The sequence below is a fragment of the Microcebus murinus genome, chromosome 16, assembly GCF_040939455.1.
Source record: "Microcebus murinus isolate Inina chromosome 16, M.murinus_Inina_mat1.0, whole genome shotgun sequence".
In the NCBI taxonomy this organism is placed as follows: Eukaryota; Metazoa; Chordata; class Mammalia; order Primates; family Cheirogaleidae; genus Microcebus; species Microcebus murinus.
In genome coordinates, this window is record NC_134119.1 from 55,845,442 (window position 1) to 55,863,854 (window position 18,413).

At 63.4% G+C, this 18,413-nt stretch overlaps 5 non-coding genes across 5 annotated transcripts; all 5 read left to right on the plus strand.

Annotated features, from left to right (window-relative positions):
- The first annotated feature begins 2,405 nt into the window (after positions 1-2,405).
- Positions 2,406-2,524, plus strand: LOC142861422 (5S ribosomal RNA). Its single transcript, XR_012912657.1, has one exon. It is a non-coding gene; the product is annotated as a 5S ribosomal RNA (ribosomal RNA).
- Positions 2,525-6,310: 3,786 nt separating this feature from the next.
- Positions 6,311-6,429, plus strand: LOC142861433 (5S ribosomal RNA). Its single transcript, XR_012912665.1, has one exon. It is a non-coding gene; the product is annotated as a 5S ribosomal RNA (ribosomal RNA).
- Positions 6,430-10,213: 3,784 nt separating this feature from the next.
- Positions 10,214-10,332, plus strand: LOC142861444 (5S ribosomal RNA). Its single transcript, XR_012912674.1, has one exon. It is a non-coding gene; the product is annotated as a 5S ribosomal RNA (ribosomal RNA).
- Positions 10,333-14,118: 3,786 nt separating this feature from the next.
- LOC142861455 (5S ribosomal RNA) lies at positions 14,119-14,237 on the plus strand. Its single transcript, XR_012912684.1, has one exon. It is a non-coding gene; the product is annotated as a 5S ribosomal RNA (ribosomal RNA).
- A 3,787-nt stretch (positions 14,238-18,024) lies between these two features.
- On the plus strand, positions 18,025-18,143 carry LOC142861466 (5S ribosomal RNA). Its single transcript, XR_012912693.1, has one exon. It is a non-coding gene; the product is annotated as a 5S ribosomal RNA (ribosomal RNA).
- Positions 18,144-18,413: the final 270 nt, after the last annotated feature.

Below are 18,413 nucleotides of genomic sequence, written 5' to 3' on the forward strand. Positions count from 1 at the left end.
CACGTCTTTGGGATTGTGAATTGTGCCCTAACTGTCACCCTAACCCTTACCCAGCCCGTCTCCTCTGCCCCTGCCTGACGCACTCCTCCCCGGCCAGGCCCGTCACTGTCCTGGGCCCCCGCCTGACCGGCTCCTCCCCGCCCGGCCTGTCACCGTCCTCTGCCCCTGCCTGACACGCTCCTTCCCGCCCGGCCTCTCACCGTCCTCGGCCCCTGCCTGACCGGCTCCTCCGTCGCCTGGGCCTTCCAAGGGCTTGGTGTGGATGCTGCTTCCAGGAAGCCCTCCAGAAACCCGGCAGCAGGGTGGCCGCAGCAGTCTCCAGCAGCCGTCCCTAAGTCGCGTGAGTGCGGGGGACGTGCCCCCGCTGTGCCGCGGGGGCCCAGCCTGGTGTCTTCCCTGAGGCCCTGCGGCTGCCGGCTGGGCTGCCGCTCCCCGCAAGGGGAGAGCCGCGGAGGTGGGGACCGCCTCCTGATGGGGACGTACACGCAGCTCTCCACGTCGGATTCCGGGGCTCTCTGTCCTGCCCGAAGGCCCAGCTGGCCTGCGGGTCCTTAGAGTGGCAAAAACCTCCGAAAACTGAGACTGAGGGTCCGGTGGGTGTCTGCACTTTTGTGCTGGGCACCCCAGGGAGGCCCGGGGGCTGGCTGGACAACGTGGTCTGCTGGGCGGGGGGGGGGGGGGGGGTTGGAGGAGCAACTGATGCCCTTTGCACTTTGGGTAGCAAGAGTCTGAGGTGTCTCTGAGCCCTGTGCCCTGTGGGGGCGGGGCGGGGGGGAGGAGGAGGAGGAGGAGGAGGAGGAGGTGGTGGGAAGGGCCGGGGCCTGCAGTCCTGTTCCCGGGGTGGCACGGCAAGTGGCTTCTTCCACAGGCTGCTTGGCCTGGGCTCCCTGCACCTGGGCCTTTGGAGGACCGGCCCTGTGCTTGCCAACACTTCCTGCAGGGACCCAGAGCTGGGAGGTGGCATCTCTCAGCCCTGGGTCGGGCAGAGCCCCAGCGGGCCATGCCCACAACCTCTCTCAGCACCGGTCCCCCAGAAGGCTCCTTTGGGACCAGGATTCTCTTGCGGTGACTCTTTAAGGTCTGGCCCCTGGATGGAGGGGCACCAGGAGTAGAGGAGCAGGAAGGGGAAGGGGGTGGCCATGCGAGGGGACACTTGGAGGCCAAGTCCCAGCTTCAGCCTGATCCTCCTGGGAACCCCGCTCTGAGACAAGGAGCCGGGCTTCGCATTCCCACAGCAGCCAGTCGTGGGCTGAGGACACCTGGGGCGTTGGGAACTCCCTGGCTTCTCCTTGGTTTAACATCTAGAGCTGCTTGTGAATCGCGCCGCCACACACACCCGAGCGCAGGTGTCTTCCGCACAGACTGCGGGCCTCGCTCTTCTGAATGCCGCTAGCTCGCCACCCACCCACGGGTGAACCTGGTCAGGGTGCTTTCTCTCAGGGGCAGACTCTTTTCCGGGCGGGCTACCGGTGTCTCTGTTTGCTCGTTTCTTTCTTCCATTTCGGGAAAGTCTTCCTTGCTGGGTGTGGAAATCTCCTATGCCTTCCCTCGCCTATTCTGTCAGCTTTAAAATTCTCTTTCAGTTGCCACCCTCACAGATGGATTAGGAAACTCTTTCCGGTGCACTCATTAGTGAAATGACCTCAAGGAAGCTGGAATCCAATATCTAATGGCCGATTTTTAGCGAGTCCACACGCCAGGGTGGTCGGGGTCCAATGCAGCCCCGGCCAGGCCCAGGCCCCTTGGACTGGGCCACAGGAGGACACGGAGGAGGGTCCCGGCCCCCACGAAGCGGTGCCGGCAGTTCTCCACGGGCTTGGGCGTTTTCCAGAGGTAGGAGATGGAGGGGACTGATTTCTTCAGCGCCCCCCAAACCACGCCACCCCACCCCACCCATGGGACACATCCCCAGAGAGAGACGCCCCATACACTGGCTGTGCCCCAGCCCTGGCCCGGGGGAATAGGCGGCAGCCCACCCACAGGGCGAGGGGGGGGCGCAGCTGAAAGGGGTTGTGGGGGAGGGCGGCCCCTGGCTGGGGTCAAAGGGCGAGCGTCCCGCGCGTGCGCAGTCAGCGGCAGCGACGCGCTGGGGGTGGGCAGCGGGTAGGTGAAGGAGGCCGGGCGAGGAGACGAGGGGGGCTGGGAGGGCTCCACCTTGGCGAGTCCAGCCGTGGAGGCGCATCTTGTGTGAGTGTGAGTGAGTGTGAGTGTGTGTGTGTGTGTAGAGAGAGACAGCCCCCCACCCCGCCCCGCCCCGCCCATCACCCCCGTCCCTGGGAGCCCGCGGGACCCGGCCGGCGAACTCAACCGGCCCGGCCCGGCGCGGGGCCTGGGGCGGGAGGCGGCGGCGGGGAAGCCCAGAGAGGCTCGGCTTCTCGAGCGGGGCAGGGGCGCCCTCCGCCGCCGTCTAGGGCCACACCACCCTGAACGCCCCCGATCTCGTCTGGTCTCGGAAGCTAAGCAGGGTCGGGCCTGGTTAGTACTTGGATGGGAGACCGCCTGGGAATACCGGGTGCCACAGGCTGCTGCTTTTTTTTTTTTTTTTTTTTTTTTTGCCTCTTGTTCTGTCCCCTTTCTGGGAGCGCGGCGGCGGCCCGGGGTGGGGGTCACCCCCACCCTCAGCGCCCGCGCGCGCGGTGCCTGGCGCCCCAGCCCGCACCGTGGGGCCTCCTCTTGTCCCAAGCCGCGACACCGCCGCCACGCGGCAGCATGCGTGGCATCTGGACTGTCAGGTCTCAGACCAAAGGTCTGCTCTGTGGGAACCGACACGCTGGAGGAAACCTGGAGAGTCTGAGAGGGGAGGGAGTTCCAGAAGAAGGCCAGGATGTCATTTTGAGGGAGTATGTGACCAGAACTCGTCCCGTTGCTTTTGGGGTTCTATGGGCTACACGCAGGAATCTTTGGTGGTGGCACCTGATGTTGGGGGATCCGGAGTCACACCCAGACCTGCTCCACAGGCCTCCTTTTACTTTTCTCTTCGGATTCATTATTTTTAAAAAGTGTCTCTTACCTCTAGGATTGCATTTTCTTTTCTCTCTCTTTTCAAGCAGATGATGGGAGTACAAGTATTCAGGTGACATGTGTTGCCCGTGCCGCCCTCCCCCCTGTGTTCTTTTTTTTTTTTTTTTTTGAGACAGAGTCTCGTTTTGCTGCCCAGGCTAGAGTGAGTGCCATGGCGTCAGCCTAGCTCACAGCAACCTCAATCTCCGGGCTCAAGCAATCCTGCTGCCTCAGCCTCCCGAGTAGTTGGGACTACAGGCATGCACCACCACGCCCGGCTGTGTTTTTCTATATATATTAGTTGGCCAATTAATTTCTTTCTATTTTTAGTAGAGACGGGGTCTCGCTCTTGCTCAGGCTGGTTTCGAACTCCTGACCTGGAGCAATCCGCCCGCCTCGGCCTCCCAGAGAGCTAGGATTACAGGCGTGAGCCACCGCGCCCGGCCCCCCCTGTGTTCTTATTCATATACCTCTCATGTTGTTCCAGCGTATTGTGGGGGTACCAATGTTAAGGTCGGGTGCCTTGCCCTCTCCAAGCCTCCCCCCTCGGGTCAGAGCTTCAAGTGCGCCCATCCCCCAGTCGGTGCGCACCCACCCCATGCCTAATGGATGTGTATGCCCCTCCCCTCCCCCCACCCGCCCGACACCCACCCGATGAAGGTGATTCCTCTCTGTCCACTTAGGCGTCCATCCGTTCGTACCAATTTGCCGGTGAGCGCGCTCACGTGGTGCTCGTGTGTCCATTCTTGGGATACTTGGCTTACTGGAACGGGTTCCAGCTCTGGCCAGGAGAACACGAGAGGCGCCCTCTCACCGCTGCTCCTCACAGCCGAATGGCACTCCGTGGTGTCCACGCGCCACATTTTATTGATGCACTCCTGGATGGATGGGCACTCGGGTCGCTTCCACGTCTTTGGGATTGTGAATTGTGCCCTAACTGTCACCCTAACCCTTACCCAGCCCGTCTCCTCTGCCCCTGCCTGACGCACTCCTCCCCGGCCAGGCCCGTCACTGTCCTGGGCCCCCGCCTGACCGGCTCCTCCCCGCCCGGCCTGTCACCGTCCTCTGCCCCTGCCTGACACGCTCCTTCCCGCCCGGCCTCTCACCGTCCTCGGCCCCTGCCTGACCGGCTCCTCCGTCGCCTGGGCCTTCCAAGGGCTTGGTGTGGATGCTGCTTCCAGGAAGCCCTCCAGAAACCCGGCAGCAGGGTGGCCGCAGCAGTCTCCAGCAGCCGTCCCTAAGTCGCGTGAGTGCGGGGGACGTGCCCCCGCTGTGCCGCGGGGGCCCAGCCTGGTGTCTTCCCTGAGGCCCTGCGGCTGCCGGCTGGGCTGCCGCTCCCCGCAAGGGGAGAGCCGCGGAGGTGGGGACCGCCTCCTGATGGGGACGTACACGCAGCTCTCCACGTCGGATTCCGGGGCTCTCTGTCCTGCCCGAAGGCCCAGCTGGCCTGCGGGTCCTTAGAGTGGCAGAAACCTCCGAAAACTGAGACTGAGGGTCCGGTGGGTGTCTGCACTTTTGTGCTGGGCACCCCAGGGAGGCCCGGGGGCTGGCTGGACAACGTGGTCTGCTGGGCGGGGGGGGGGGGGGGGGGGTTGGAGGAGCAACTGATGCCCTTTGCACTTTGGGTAGCAAGAGTCTGAGGTGTCTCTGAGCCCTGTGCCCTGTGGGGGCGGGGCGGGGGGGAGGAGGAGGAGGAGGAGGAGGAGGAGGTGGGAAGGGCCGGGGCCTGCAGTCCTGTTCCCGGGGTGGCACGGCAAGTGGCTTCTTCCACAGGCTGCTTGGCCTGGGCTCCCTGCACCTGGGCCTTTGGAGGACCGGCCCTGTGCTTGCCAACACTTCCTGCAGGGACCCAGAGCTGGGAGGTGGCATCTCTCAGCCCTGGGTCGGGCAGAGCCCCAGCGGGCCATGCCCACAACCTCTCTCAGCACCGGTCCCCCAGAAGGCTCCTTTGGGACCAGGATTCTCTTGCGGTGACTCTTTAAGGTCTGGCCCCTGGATGGAGGGGCACCAGGAGTAGAGGAGCAGGAAGGGGAAGGGGGTGGCCATGCGAGGGGACACTTGGAGGCCAAGTCCCAGCTTCAGCCTGATCCTCCTGGGAACCCCGCTCTGAGACAAGGAGCCGGGCTTCGCATTCCCACAGCAGCCAGTCGTGGGCTGAGGACACCTGGGGCGTTGGGAACTCCCTGGCTTCTCCTTGGTTTAACATCTAGAGCTGCTTGTGAATCGCGCCGCCACACACACCCGAGCGCAGGTGTCTTCCGCACAGACTGCGGGCCTCGCTCTTCTGAATGCCGCTAGCTCGCCACCCACCCACGGGTGAACCTGGTCAGGGTGCTTTCTCTCAGGGGCAGACTCTTTTCCGGGCGGGCTACCGGTGTCTCTGTTTGCTCGTTTCTTTCTTCCATTTCGGGAAAGTCTTCCTTGCTGGGTGTGGAAATCTCCTATGCCTTCCCTCGCCTATTCTGTCAGCTTTAAAATTCTCTTTCAGTTGCCACCCTCACAGATGGATTAGGAAACTCTTTCCGGTGCACTCATTAGTGAAATGACCTCAAGGAAGCTGGAATCCAATATCTAATGGCCGATTTTTAGCGAGTCCACACGCCAGGGTGGTCGGGGTCCAATGCAGCCCCGGCCAGGCCCAGGCCCCTTGGACTGGGCCACAGGAGGACACGGAGGAGGGTCCCGGCCCCCACGAAGCGGTGCCGGCAGTTCTCCACGGGCTTGGGCGTTTTCCAGAGGTAGGAGATGGAGGGGACTGATTTCTTCAGCGCCCCCCAAACCACGCCACCCCACCCCACCCATGGGACACATCCCCAGAGAGAGACGCCCCATACACTGGCTGTGCCCCAGCCCTGGCCCGGGGGAATAGGCGGCAGCCCACCCACAGGGCGAGGGGGGGGCGCAGCTGAAAGGGGTTGTGGGGGAGGGCGGCCCCTGCCTGGGGTCAAAGGGCGAGCGTCCCGCGCGTGCGCAGTCAGCGGCAGCGACGCGCTGGGGGTGGGCAGCGGGTAGGTGAAGGAGGCCGGGCGAGGAGACGAGGGGGGCTGGGAGGGCTCCACCTTGGCGAGTCCAGCCGTGGAGGCGCATCTTGTGTGAGTGTGAGTGAGTGTGAGTGTGTGTGTGTGTGTAGAGAGAGACAGCCCCCCACCCCGCCCCGCCCCGCCCATCACCCCCGTCCCTGGGAGCCCGCGGGACCCGGCCGGCGAACTCAACCGGCCCGGCCCGGCGCGGGGCCTGGGGCGGGAGGCGGCGGCGGGGAAGCCCAGAGAGGCTCGGCTTCTCGAGCGGGGCAGGGGCGCCCTCCGCCGCCGTCTAGGGCCACACCACCCTGAACGCCCCCGATCTCGTCTGGTCTCGGAAGCTAAGCAGGGTCGGGCCTGGTTAGTACTTGGATGGGAGACCGCCTGGGAATACCGGGTGCCACAGGCTGCTGCTTTTTTTTTTTTTTTTTTTTTTTTTGCCTCTTGTTCTGTCCCCTTTCTGGGAGCGCGGCGGCGGCCCGGGGTGGGGGTCACCCCCACCCTCAGCGCCCGCGCGCGCGGTGCCTGGCGCCCCAGCCCGCACCGTGGGGCCTCCTCTTGTCCCAAGCCGCGACACCGCCGCCACGCGGCAGCATGCGTGGCATCTGGACTGTCAGGTCTCAGACCAAAGGTCTGCTCTGTGGGAACCGACACGCTGGAGGAAACCTGGAGAGTCTGAGAGGGGAGGGAGTTCCAGAAGAAGGCCAGGATGTCATTTTGAGGGAGTATGTGACCAGAACTCGTCCCGTTGCTTTTGGGGTTCTATGGGCTACACGCAGGAATCTTTGGTGGTGGCACCTGATGTTGGGGGATCCGGAGTCACACCCAGACCTGCTCCACAGGCCTCCTTTTACTTTTCTCTTCGGATTCATTATTTTTAAAAAGTGTCTCTTACCTCTAGGATTGCATTTTCTTTTCTCTCTCTTTTCAAGCAGATGATGGGAGTACAAGTATTCAGGTGACATGTGTTGCCCGTGCCGCCCTCCCCCCTGTGTTCTTTTTTTTTTTTTTTTTTTGAGACAGAGTCTCGTTTTGCTGCCCAGGCTAGAGTGAGTGCCATGGCGTCAGCCTAGCTCACAGCAACCTCAATCTCCGGGCTCAAGCAATCCTGCTGCCTCAGCCTCCCGAGTAGTTGGGACTACAGGCATGCACCACCACGCCCGGCTGTGTTTTTCTATATATATTAGTTGGCCAATTAATTTCTTTCTATTTTTAGTAGAGACGGGGTCTCGCTCTTGCTCAGGCTGGTTTCGAACTCCTGACCTGGAGCAATCCGCCCGCCTCGGCCTCCCAGAGAGCTAGGATTACAGGCGTGAGCCACCGCGCCCGGCCCCCCCTGTGTTCTTATTCATATACCTCTCATGTTGTTCCAGCGTATTGTGGGGGTACCAATGTTAAGGTCGGGTGCCTTGCCCTCTCCAAGCCTCCCCCCTCGGGTCAGAGCTTCAAGTGCGCCCATCCCCCAGTCGGTGCGCACCCACCCCATGCCTAATGGATGTGTATGCCCCTCCCCTCCCCCCACCCGCCCGACACCCACCCGATGAAGGTGATTCCTCTCTGTCCACTTAGGCGTCCATCCGTTCGTACCAATTTGCCGGTGAGCGCGCTCACGTGGTGCTCGTGTGTCCATTCTTGGGATACTTGGCTTACTGGAACGGGTTCCAGCTCTGGCCAGGAGAACACGAGAGGCGCCCTCTCACCGCTGCTCCTCACAGCCGAATGGCACTCCGTGGTGTCCACGCGCCACATTTTATTGATGCACTCCTGGATGGATGGGCACTCGGGTCGCTTCCACGTCTTTGGGATTGTGAATTGTGCCCTAACTGTCACCCTAACCCTTACCCAGCCCGTCTCCTCTGCCCCTGCCTGACGCACTCCTCCCCGGCCAGGCCCGTCACTGTCCTGGGCCCCCGCCTGACCGGCTCCTCCCCGCCCGGCCTGTCACCGTCCTCTGCCCCTGCCTGACACGCTCCTTCCCGCCCGGCCTCTCACCGTCCTCGGCCCCTGCCTGACCGGCTCCTCCGTCGCCTGGGCCTTCCAAGGGCTTGGTGTGGATGCTGCTTCCAGGAAGCCCTCCAGAAACCCGGCAGCAGGGTGGCCGCAGCAGTCTCCAGCAGCCGTCCCTAAGTAGCGTGAGTGCGGGGGACGTGCCCCCGCTGTGCCGCGGGGGCCCAGCCTGGTGTCTTCCCTGAGGCCCTGCGGCTGCCGGCTGGGCTGCCGCTCCCCGCAAGGGGAGAGCCGCGGAGGTGGGGACCGCCTCCTGATGGGGACGTACACGCAGCTCTCCACGTCGGATTCCGGGGCTCTCTGTCCTGCCCGAAGGCCCAGCTGGCCTGCGGGTCCTTAGAGTGGCAGAAACCTCCGAAAACTGAGACTGAGGGTCCGGTGGGTGTCTGCACTTTTGTGCTGGGCACCCCAGGGAGGCCCGGGGGCTGGCTGGACAACGTGGTCTGCTGGGCGGGGGGGGGGGGGGGGTTGGAGGAGCAACTGATGCCCTTTGCACTTTGGGTAGCAAGAGTCTGAGGTGTCTCTGAGCCCTGTGCCCTGTGGGGGCGGGGCGGGGGGGAGGAGGAGGAGGAGGAGGAGGAGGAGGTGGGAAGGGCTGGGGCCTGCAGTCCTGTTCCCGGGGTGGCACGGCAAGTGGCTTCTTCCACAGGCTGCTTGGCCTGGGCTCCCTGCACCTGGGCCTTTGGAGGACCGGCCCTGTGCTTGCCAACACTTCCTGCAGGGACCCAGAGCTGGGAGGTGGCATCTCTCAGCCCTGGGTCGGGCAGAGCCCCAGCGGGCCATGCCCACAACCTCTCTCAGCACCGGTCCCCCAGAAGGCTCCTTTGGGACCAGGATTCTCTTGCGGTGACTCTTTAAGGTCTGGCCCCTGGATGGAGGGGCACCAGGAGTAGAGGAGCAGGAAGGGGAAGGGGGTGGCCATGCGAGGGGACACTTTGAGGCCAAGTCCCAGCTTCAGCCTGATCCTCCTGGGAACCCCGCTCTGAGACAAGGAGCCGGGCTTCGCATTCCCACAGCAGCCAGTCGTGGGCTGAGGACACCTGGGGCGTTGGGAACTCCCTGGCTTCTCCTGGGTTTAACGTCTAGAGCTGCTTGTGAATCGCGCCGCCACACACACCCGAGCGCAGGTGTCTTCCGCACAGACTGCGGGCCTCGCTCTTCTGAATGCCGCTAGCTCGCCACCCACCCACGGGTGAACCTGGTCAGGGTGCTTTCTCTCAGGGGCAGACTCTTTTCCGGGCGGGCTACCGGTGTCTCTGTTTGCTCGTTTCTTTCTTCCATTTCGGGAAAGTCTTCCTTGCTGGGTGTGGAAATCTCCTATGCCTTCCCTCGCCTATTCTGTCAGCTTTAAAATTCTCTTTCAGTTGCCACCCTCACAGATGGATTAGGAAACTCTTTCCGGTGCACTCATTAGTGAAATGACCTCAAGGAAGCTGGAATCCAATATCTAATGGCCGATTTTTAGCGAGTCCACACGCCAGGGTGGTCGGGGTCCAATGCAGCCCCGGCCAGGCCCAGGCCCCTTGGACTGGGCCACAGGAGGACACGGAGGAGGGTCCCGGCCCCCACGAAGCGGTGCCGGCAGTTCTCCACGGGCTTGGGCGTTTTCCAGAGGTAGGAGATGGAGGGGACTGATTTCTTCAGCGCCCCCCAAACCACGCCACCCCACCCCACCCATGGGACACATCCCCAGAGAGAGACGCCCCATACACTGGCTGTGCCCCAGCCCTGGCCCGGGGGAATAGGCGGCAGCCCACCCACAGGGCGAGGGGGGGGCGCAGCTGAAAGGGGTTGTGGGGGAGGGCGGCCCCTGGCTGGGGTCAAAGGGCGAGCGTCCCGCGCGTGCGCAGTCAGCGGCAGCGACGCGCTGGGGGTGGGCAGCGGGTAGGTGAAGGAGGCCGGGCGAGGAGACGAGGGGGGCTGGGAGGGCTCCACCTTGGCGAGTCCAGCCGTGGAGGCGCATCTTGTGTGAGTGTGAGTGAGTGTGAGTGTGTGTGTGTGTGTAGAGAGAGACAGCCCCCCACCCCGCCCCGCCCCGCCCATCACCCCCGTCCCTGGGAGCCCGCGGGACCCGGCCGGCGAACTCAACCGGCCCGGCCCGGCGCGGGGCCTGGGGCGGGAGGCGGCGGCGGGGAAGCCCAGAGAGGCTCGGCTTCTCGAGCGGGGCAGGGGCGCCCTCCGCCGCCGTCTAGGGCCACACCACCCTGAACGCCCCCGATCTCGTCTGGTCTCGGAAGCTAAGCAGGGTCGGGCCTGGTTAGTACTTGGATGGGAGACCGCCTGGGAATACCGGGTGCCACAGGCTGCTGCTTTTTTTTTTTTTTTTTTTTTTTTTTTTGCCTCTTGTTCTGTCCCCTTTCTGGGAGCGCGGCGGCGGCCCGGGGTGGGGGTCACCCCCACCCTCAGCGCCCGCGCGCGCGGTGCCTGGCGCCCCAGCCCGCACCGTGGGGCCTCCTCTTGTCCCAAGCCGCGACACCGCCGCCACGCGGCAGCATGCGTGGCATCTGGACTGTCAGGTCTCAGACCAAAGGTCTGCTCTGTGGGAACCGACACGCTGGAGGAAACCTGGAGAGTCTGAGAGGGGAGGGAGTTCCAGAAGAAGGCCAGGATGTCATTTTGAGGGAGTATGTGACCAGAACTCGTCCCGTTGCTTTTGGGGTTCTATGGGCTACACGCAGGAATCTTTGGTGGTGGCACCTGATGTTGGGGGATCCGGAGTCACACCCAGACCTGCTCCACAGGCCTCCTTTTACTTTTCTCTTCGGATTCATTATTTTTAAAAAGTGTCTCTTACCTCTAGGATTGCATTTTCTTTTCTCTCTCTTTTCAAGCAGATGATGGGAGTACAAGTATTCAGGTGACATGTGTTGCCCGTGCCGCCCTCCCCCCTGTGTTCTTTTTTTTTTTTTTTTTTTTGAGACAGAGTCTCGTTTTGCTGCCCAGGCTAGAGTGAGTGCCATGGCGTCAGCCTAGCTCACAGCAACCTCAATCTCCGGGCTCAAGCAATCCTGCTGCCTCAGCCTCCCGAGTAGTTGGGACTACAGGCATGCACCACCACGCCCGGCTGTGTTTTTCTATATATATTAGTTGGCCAATTAATTTCTTTCTATTTTTAGTAGAGACGGGGTCTCGCTCTTGCTCAGGCTGGTTTCGAACTCCTGACCTGGAGCAATCCGCCCGCCTCGGCCTCCCAGAGAGCTAGGATTACAGGCGTGAGCCACCGCGCCCGGCCCCCCCTGTGTTCTTATTCATATACCTCTCATGTTGTTCCAGCGTATTGTGGGGGTACCAATGTTAAGGTCGGGTGCCTTGCCCTCTCCAAGCCTCCCCCCTCGGGTCAGAGCTTCAAGTGCGCCCATCCCCCAGTCGGTGCGCACCCACCCCATGCCTAATGGATGTGTATGCCCCTCCCCTCCCCCCACCCGCCCGACACCCACCCGATGAAGGTGATTCCTCTCTGTCCACTTAGGCGTCCATCCGTTCGTACCAATTTGCCGGTGAGCGCGCTCACGTGGTGCTCGTGTGTCCATTCTTGGGATACTTGGCTTACTGGAACGGGTTCCAGCTCTGGCCAGGAGAACACGAGAGGCGCCCTCTCACCGCTGCTCCTCACAGCCGAATGGCACTCCGTGGTGTCCACGCGCCACATTTTATTGATGCACTCCTGGATGGATGGGCACTCGGGTCGCTTCCACGTCTTTGGGATTGTGAATTGTGCCCTAACTGTCACCCTAACCCTTACCCAGCCCGTCTCCTCTGCCCCTGCCTGACGCACTCCTCCCCGGCCAGGCCCGTCACTGTCCTGGGCCCCCGCCTGACCGGCTCCTCCCCGCCCGGCCTGTCACCGTCCTCTGCCCCTGCCTGACACGCTCCTTCCCGCCCGGCCTCTCACCGTCCTCGGCCCCTGCCTGACCGGCTCCTCCGTCGCCTGGGCCTTCCAAGGGCTTGGTGTGGATGCTGCTTCCAGGAAGCCCTCCAGAAACCCGGCAGCAGGGTGGCCGCAGCAGTCTCCAGCAGCCGTCCCTAAGTCGCGTGAGTGCGGGGGACGTGCCCCCGCTGTGCCGCGGGGGCCCAGCCTGGTGTCTTCCCTGAGGCCCTGCGGCTGCCGGCTGGGCTGCCGCTCCCCGCAAGGGGAGAGCCGCGGAGGTGGGGACCGCCTCCTGATGGGGACGTACACGCAGCTCTCCACGTCGGATTCCGGGGCTCTCTGTCCTGCCCGAAGGCCCAGCTGGCCTGCGGGTCCTTAGAGTGGCAAAAACCTCCGAAAACTGAGACTGAGGGTCCGGTGGGTGTCTGCACTTTTGTGCTGGGCACCCCAGGGAGGCCCGGGGGCTGGCTGGACAACGTGGTCTGCTGGGCGGGGGGGGGGGAAGTTGGAGGAGCAACTGATGCCCTTTGCACTTTGGGTAGCAAGAGTCTGAGGTGTCTCTGAGCCCTGTGCCCTGTGGGGGCGGGGCGGGGGGGAGGAGGAGGAGGAGGAGGAGGAGGAGGTGGGAAGGGCCGGGGCCTGCAGTCCTGTTCCCGGGGTGGCACGGCAAGTGGCTTCTTCCACAGGCTGCTTGGCCTGGGCTCCCTGCACCTGGGCCTTTGGAGGACCGGCCCTGTGCTTGCCAACACTTCCTGCAGGGACCCAGAGCTGGGAGGTGGCATCTCTCAGCCCTGGGTCGGGCAGAGCCCCAGCGGGCCATGCCCACAACCTCTCTCAGCACCGGTCCCCCAGAAGGCTCCTTTGGGACCAGGATTCTCTTGCGGTGACTCTTTAAGGTCTGGCCCCTGGATGGAGGGGCACCAGGAGTAGAGGAGCAGGAAGGGGAAGGGGGTGGCCATGCGAGGGGACACTTGGAGGCCAAGTCCCAGCTTCAGCCTGATCCTCCTGGGAACCCCGCTCTGAGACAAGGAGCCGGGCTTCGCATTCCCACAGCAGCCAGTCGTGGGCTGAGGACACCTGGGGCGTTGGGAACTCCCTGGCTTCTCCTTGGTTTAACGTCTAGAGCTGCTTGTGAATCGCGCCGCCACACACACCCGAGCGCAGGTGTCTTCCGCACAGACTGCGGGCCTCGCTCTTCTGAATGCCGCTAGCTCGTCACCCACCCACGGGTGAACCTGGTCAGGGTGCTTTCTCTCAGGGGCAGACTCTTTTCCGGGCGGGCTACCGGTGTCTCTGTTTGCTCGTTTCTTTCTTCCATTTCGGGAAAGTCTTCCTTGCTGGGTGTGGAAATCTCCTATGCCTTCCCTCGCCTATTCTGTCAGCTTTAAAATTCTCTTTCAGTTGCCACCCTCACAGATGGATTAGGAAACTCTTTCCGGTGCACTCATTAGTGAAATGACCTCAAGGAAGCTGGAATCCAATATCTAATGGCCGATTTTTAGCGAGTCCACACGCCAGGGTGGTCGGGGTCCAATGCAGCCCCGGCCAGGCCCAGGCCCCTTGGACTGGGCCACAGGAGGACACGGAGGAGGGTCCCGGCCCCCACGAAGCGGTGCCGGCAGTTCTCCACGGGCTTGGGCGTTTTCCAGAGGTAGGAGATGGAGGGGACTGATTTCTTCAGCGCCCCCCAAACCACGCCACCCCACCCCACCCATGGGACACATCCCCAGAGAGAGACGCCCCATACACTGGCTGTGCCCCAGCCCTGGCCCGGGGGAATAGGCGGCAGCCCACCCACAGGGCGAGGGGGGGGCGCAGCTGAAAGGGGTTGTGGGGGAGGGCGGCCCCTGCCTGGGGTCAAAGGGCGAGCGTCCCGCGCGTGCGCAGTCAGCGGCAGCGACGCGCTGGGGGTGGGCAGCGGGTAGGTGAAGGAGGCCGGGCGAGGAGACGAGGGGGGCTGGGAGGGCTCCACCTTGGCGAGTCCAGCCGTGGAGGCGCATCTTGTGTGAGTGTGAGTGAGTGTGAGTGTGTGTGTGTGTGTAGAGAGAGACAGCCCCCCACCCCGCCCCGCCCCGCCCATCACCCCCGTCCCTGGGAGCCCGCGGGACCCGGCCGGCGAACTCAACCGGCCCGGCCCGGCGCGGGGCCTGGGGCGGGAGGCGGCGGCGGGGAAGCCCAGAGAGGCTCGGCTTCTCGAGCGGGGCAGGGGCGCCCTCCGCCGCCGTCTAGGGCCACACCACCCTGAACGCCCCCGATCTCGTCTGGTCTCGGAAGCTAAGCAGGGTCGGGCCTGGTTAGTACTTGGATGGGAGACCGCCTGGGAATACCGGGTGCCACAGGCTGCTGCTTTTTTTTTTTTTTTTTTTTTTTTTTATGCCTCTTGTTCTGTCCCCTTTCTGGGAGCGCGGCGGCGGCCCGGGGTGGGGGTCACCCCCACCCTCAGCGCCCGCGCGCGCGGTGCCTGGCGCCCCAGCCCGCACCGTGGGGCCTCCTCTTGTCCCAAGCCGCGACACCGCCGCCACGCGGCAGCATGCGTGGCATCTGGACTGTCAGGTCTCAGACCAAAGGTCTGCTCTGTGGGAACCGACACGCTGGAGGAAACCTGGAGAGTCTGAGAGGGGAGGGAGTTCCAGAAGAAGGCCAGGATGTCATTTTGAGGGAGTATGTGACCAGAACTCGTCCCGTTGCTTTTGGGGTTCTATGGGCTACACGCAGGAATCTTTGGTGGTGGCACCTGATGTTGGGGGATCCGGAGTCACACCCAGACCTGCTCCACAGGCCTCCTTTTACTTTTCTCTTCGGATTCATTATTTTTAAAAAGTGTCTCTTACCTCTAGGATTGCATTTTCTTTTCTCTCTCTTTTCAAGCAGATGATGGGAGTACAAGTATTCAGGTGACATGTGTTGCCCGTGCCGCCCTCCCCCCTGTGTTCTTTTTTTTTTTTTTTTTTTGAGACAGAGTCTCGTTTTGCTGCCCAGGCTAGAGTGAGTGCCATGGCGTCAGCCTAGCTCACAGCAACCTCAATCTCCGGGCTCAAGCAATCCTGCTGCCTCAGCCTCCCGAGTAGTTGGGACTACAGGCATGCACCACCACGCCCGGCTGTGTTTTTCTATATATATTAGTTGGCCAATTAATTTCTTTCTATTTTTAGTAGAGACGGGGTCTCGCTCTTGCTCAGGCTGGTTTCAAACTCCTGACCTGGAGCAATCCGCCCGCCTCGGCCTCCCAGAGAGCTAGGATTACAGGCGTGAGCCACCGCGCCCGGCCCCCCCTGTGTTCTTATTCATATACCTCTCATGTTGTTCCAGCGTATTGTGGGGGTACCAATGTTAAGGTCGGGTGCCTTGCCCTCTCCAAGCCTCCCCCCTCGGGTCAGAGCTTCAAGTGCGCCCATCCCCCAGTCGGTGCGCACCCACCCCATGCCTAATGGATGTGTATGCCCCTCCCCTCCCCCCACCCGCCCGACACCCACCCGATGAAGGTGATTCCTCTCTGTCCACTTAGGCGTCCATCCGTTCGTACCAATTTGCCGGTGAGCGCGCTCACGTGGTGCTCGTGTGTCCATTCTTGGGATACTTGGCTTACTGGAACGGGTTCCAGCTCTGGCCAGGAGAACACGAGAGGCGCCCTCTCACCGCTGCTCCTCACAGCCGAATGGCACTCCGTGGTGTCCACGCGCCACATTTTATTGATGCACTCCTGGATGGATGGGCACTCGGGTCGCTTCCACGTCTTTGGGATTGTGAATTGTGCCCTAACTGTCACCCTAACCCTTACCCAGCCCGTCTCCTCTGCCCCTGCCTGACGCACTCCTCCCCGGCCAGGCCCGTCACTGTCCTGGGCCCCCGCCTGACCGGCTCCTCCCCGCCCGGCCTGTCACCGTCCTCTGCCCCTGCCTGACACGCTCCTTCCCGCCCGGCCTCTCACCGTCCTCGGCCCCTGCCTGACCGGCTCCTCCGTCGCCTGGGCCTTCCAAGGGCTTGGTGTGGATGCTGCTTCCAGGAAGCCCTCCAGAAACCCGGCAGCAGGGTGGCCGCAGCAGTCTCCAGCAGCCGTCCCTAAGTCGCGTGAGTGCGGGGGACGTGCCCCCGCTGTGCCGCGGGGGCCCAGCCTGGTGTCTTCCCTGAGGCCCTGCGGCTGCCGGCTGGGCTGCCGCTCCCCGCAAGGGGAGAGCCGCGGAGGTGGGGACCGCCTCCTGATGGGGACGTACACGCAGCTCTCCACGTCGGATTCCGGGGCTCTCTGTCCTGCCCGAAGGCCCAGCTGGCCTGCGGGTCCTTAGAGTGGCAAAAACCTCCGAAAACTGAGACTGAGGGTCCGGTGGGTGTCTGCACTTTTGTGCTGGGCACCCCAGGGAGGCCCGGGGGCTGGCTGGACAACGTGGTCTGCTGGGCGGGGGGGGGGGGGTTGGAGGAGCAACTGATGCCCTTTGCACTTTGGGTAGCAAGAGTCTGAGGTGTCTCTGAGCCCTGTGCCCTGTGGGGGCGGGGCGGGGGGGAGGAGGAGGAGGAGGAGGAGGAGGAGGTGGAGGGAAGGGCCGGGGCCTGCAGTCCTGTTCCCGGGGTGGCACGGCAAGTGGCTTCTTCCACAGGCTGCTTGGCCTGGGCTCCCTGCACCTGGGCCTTTGGAGGACCGGCCCTGTGCTTGCCAACACTTCCTGCAGGGACCCAGAGCTGGGAGGTGGCATCTCTCAGCCCTGGGTCGGGCAGAGCCCCAGCGGGCCATGCCCACAACCTCTCTCAGCACCGGTCCCCCAGAAGGCTCCTTTGGGACCAGGATTCTCTTGCGGTGACTCTTTAAGGTCTGGCCCCTGGATGGAGGGGCACCAGGAGTAGAGGAGCAGGAAGGGGAAGGGGGTGGCCATGCGAGGGGACACTTGGAGGCCAAGTCCCAGCTTCAGCCTGATCCTCCTGGGAACCCCGCTCTGAGACAAGGAGCCGGGCTTCGCATTCCCACAGCAGCCAGTCGTGGGCTGAGGACACCTGGGGCGTTGGGAACTCCCTGGCTTCTCCTTGGTTTAACATCTAGAGCTGCTTGTGAATCGCGCCGCCACACACACCCGAGCGCAGGTGTCTTCCGCACAGACTGCGGGCCTCGCTCTTCTGAATGCCGCTGGCTCGCCACCCACCCACGGGTGAACCTGGTCAGGGTGCTTTCTCTCAGGGGCAGACTCTTTTCCGGGCGGGCTACCGGTGTCTCTGTTTGCTCGTTTCTTTCTTCCATTTCGGGAAAGTCTTCCTTGCTGGGTGTGGAAATCTCCTATGCCTTCCCTCGCCTATTCTGTCAGCTTTAAAATTCTCTTTCAGTTGCCACCCTCACAGATGGATTAGGAAACTCTTTCCGGTGCACTTATTAGTGAAATGACCTCAAGGAAGCTGGAATCCAATATCTAATGGCCGATTTTTAGCGAGTCCACACGCCAGGGTGGTCGGGGTCCAATGCAGCCCCGGCCAGGCCCAGGCCCCTTGGACTGGGCCACAGGAGGACACGGAGGAGGGTCCCGGCCCCCACGAAGCGGTGCCGGCAGTTCTCCACGGGCTTGGGCGTTTTCCAGAGGTAGGAGATGGAGGGGACTGATTTCTTCAGCGCCCCCCAAACCACGCCACCCCACCCCACCCATGGGACACATCCCCAGAGAGAGACGCCCCATACACTGGCTGTGCCCCAGCCCTGGCCCGGGGGAATAGGCGGCAGCCCACCCACAGGGCGAGGGGGGGGCGCAGCTGAAAGGGGTTGTGGGGGAGGGCGGCCCCTGGCTGGGGTCAAAGGGCGAGCGTCCCGCGCGTGCGCAGTCAGCGGCAGCGACGCGCTGGGGGTGGGCAGCGGGTAGGTGAAGGAGGCCGGGCGAGGAGACGAGGGGGGCTGGGAGGGCTCCACCTTGGCGAGTCCAGCCGTGGAGGCGCATCTTGTGTGAGTGTGAGTGAGTGTGAGTGTGTGTGTGTGTGTAGAGAGAGACAGCCCCCCACCCCGCCCCGCCCCGCCCATCACCCCCGTCCCTGGGAGCCCGCGGGACCCGGCCGGCGAACTCAACCGGCCCGGCCCGGCGCGGGGCCTGGGGCGGGAGGCGGCGGCGGGGAAGCCCAGAGAGGCTCGGCTTCTCGAGCGGGGCAGGGGCGCCCTCCGCCGCCGTCTAGGGCCACACCACCCTGAACGCCCCCGATCTCGTCTGGTCTCGGAAGCTAAGCAGGGTCGGGCCTGGTTAGTACTTGGATGGGAGACCGCCTGGGAATACCGGGTGCCACAGGCTGCTGCTTTTTTTTTTTTTTTTTTTTTTTTTTGCCTCTTGTTCTGTCCCCTTTCTGGGAGCGCGGCGGCGGCCCGGGGTGGGGGTCACCCCCACCCTCAGCGCCCGCGCGCGCGGTGCCTGGCGCCCCAGCCCGCACCGTGGGGCCTCCTCTTGTCCCAAGCCGCGACACCGCCGCCACGCGGCAGCATGCGTGGCATCTGGACTGTCAGGTCTCAGACCAAAGGTCTGCTCTGTGGGAACCGACACGCTGGAGGAAACCTTGAGAGTCTG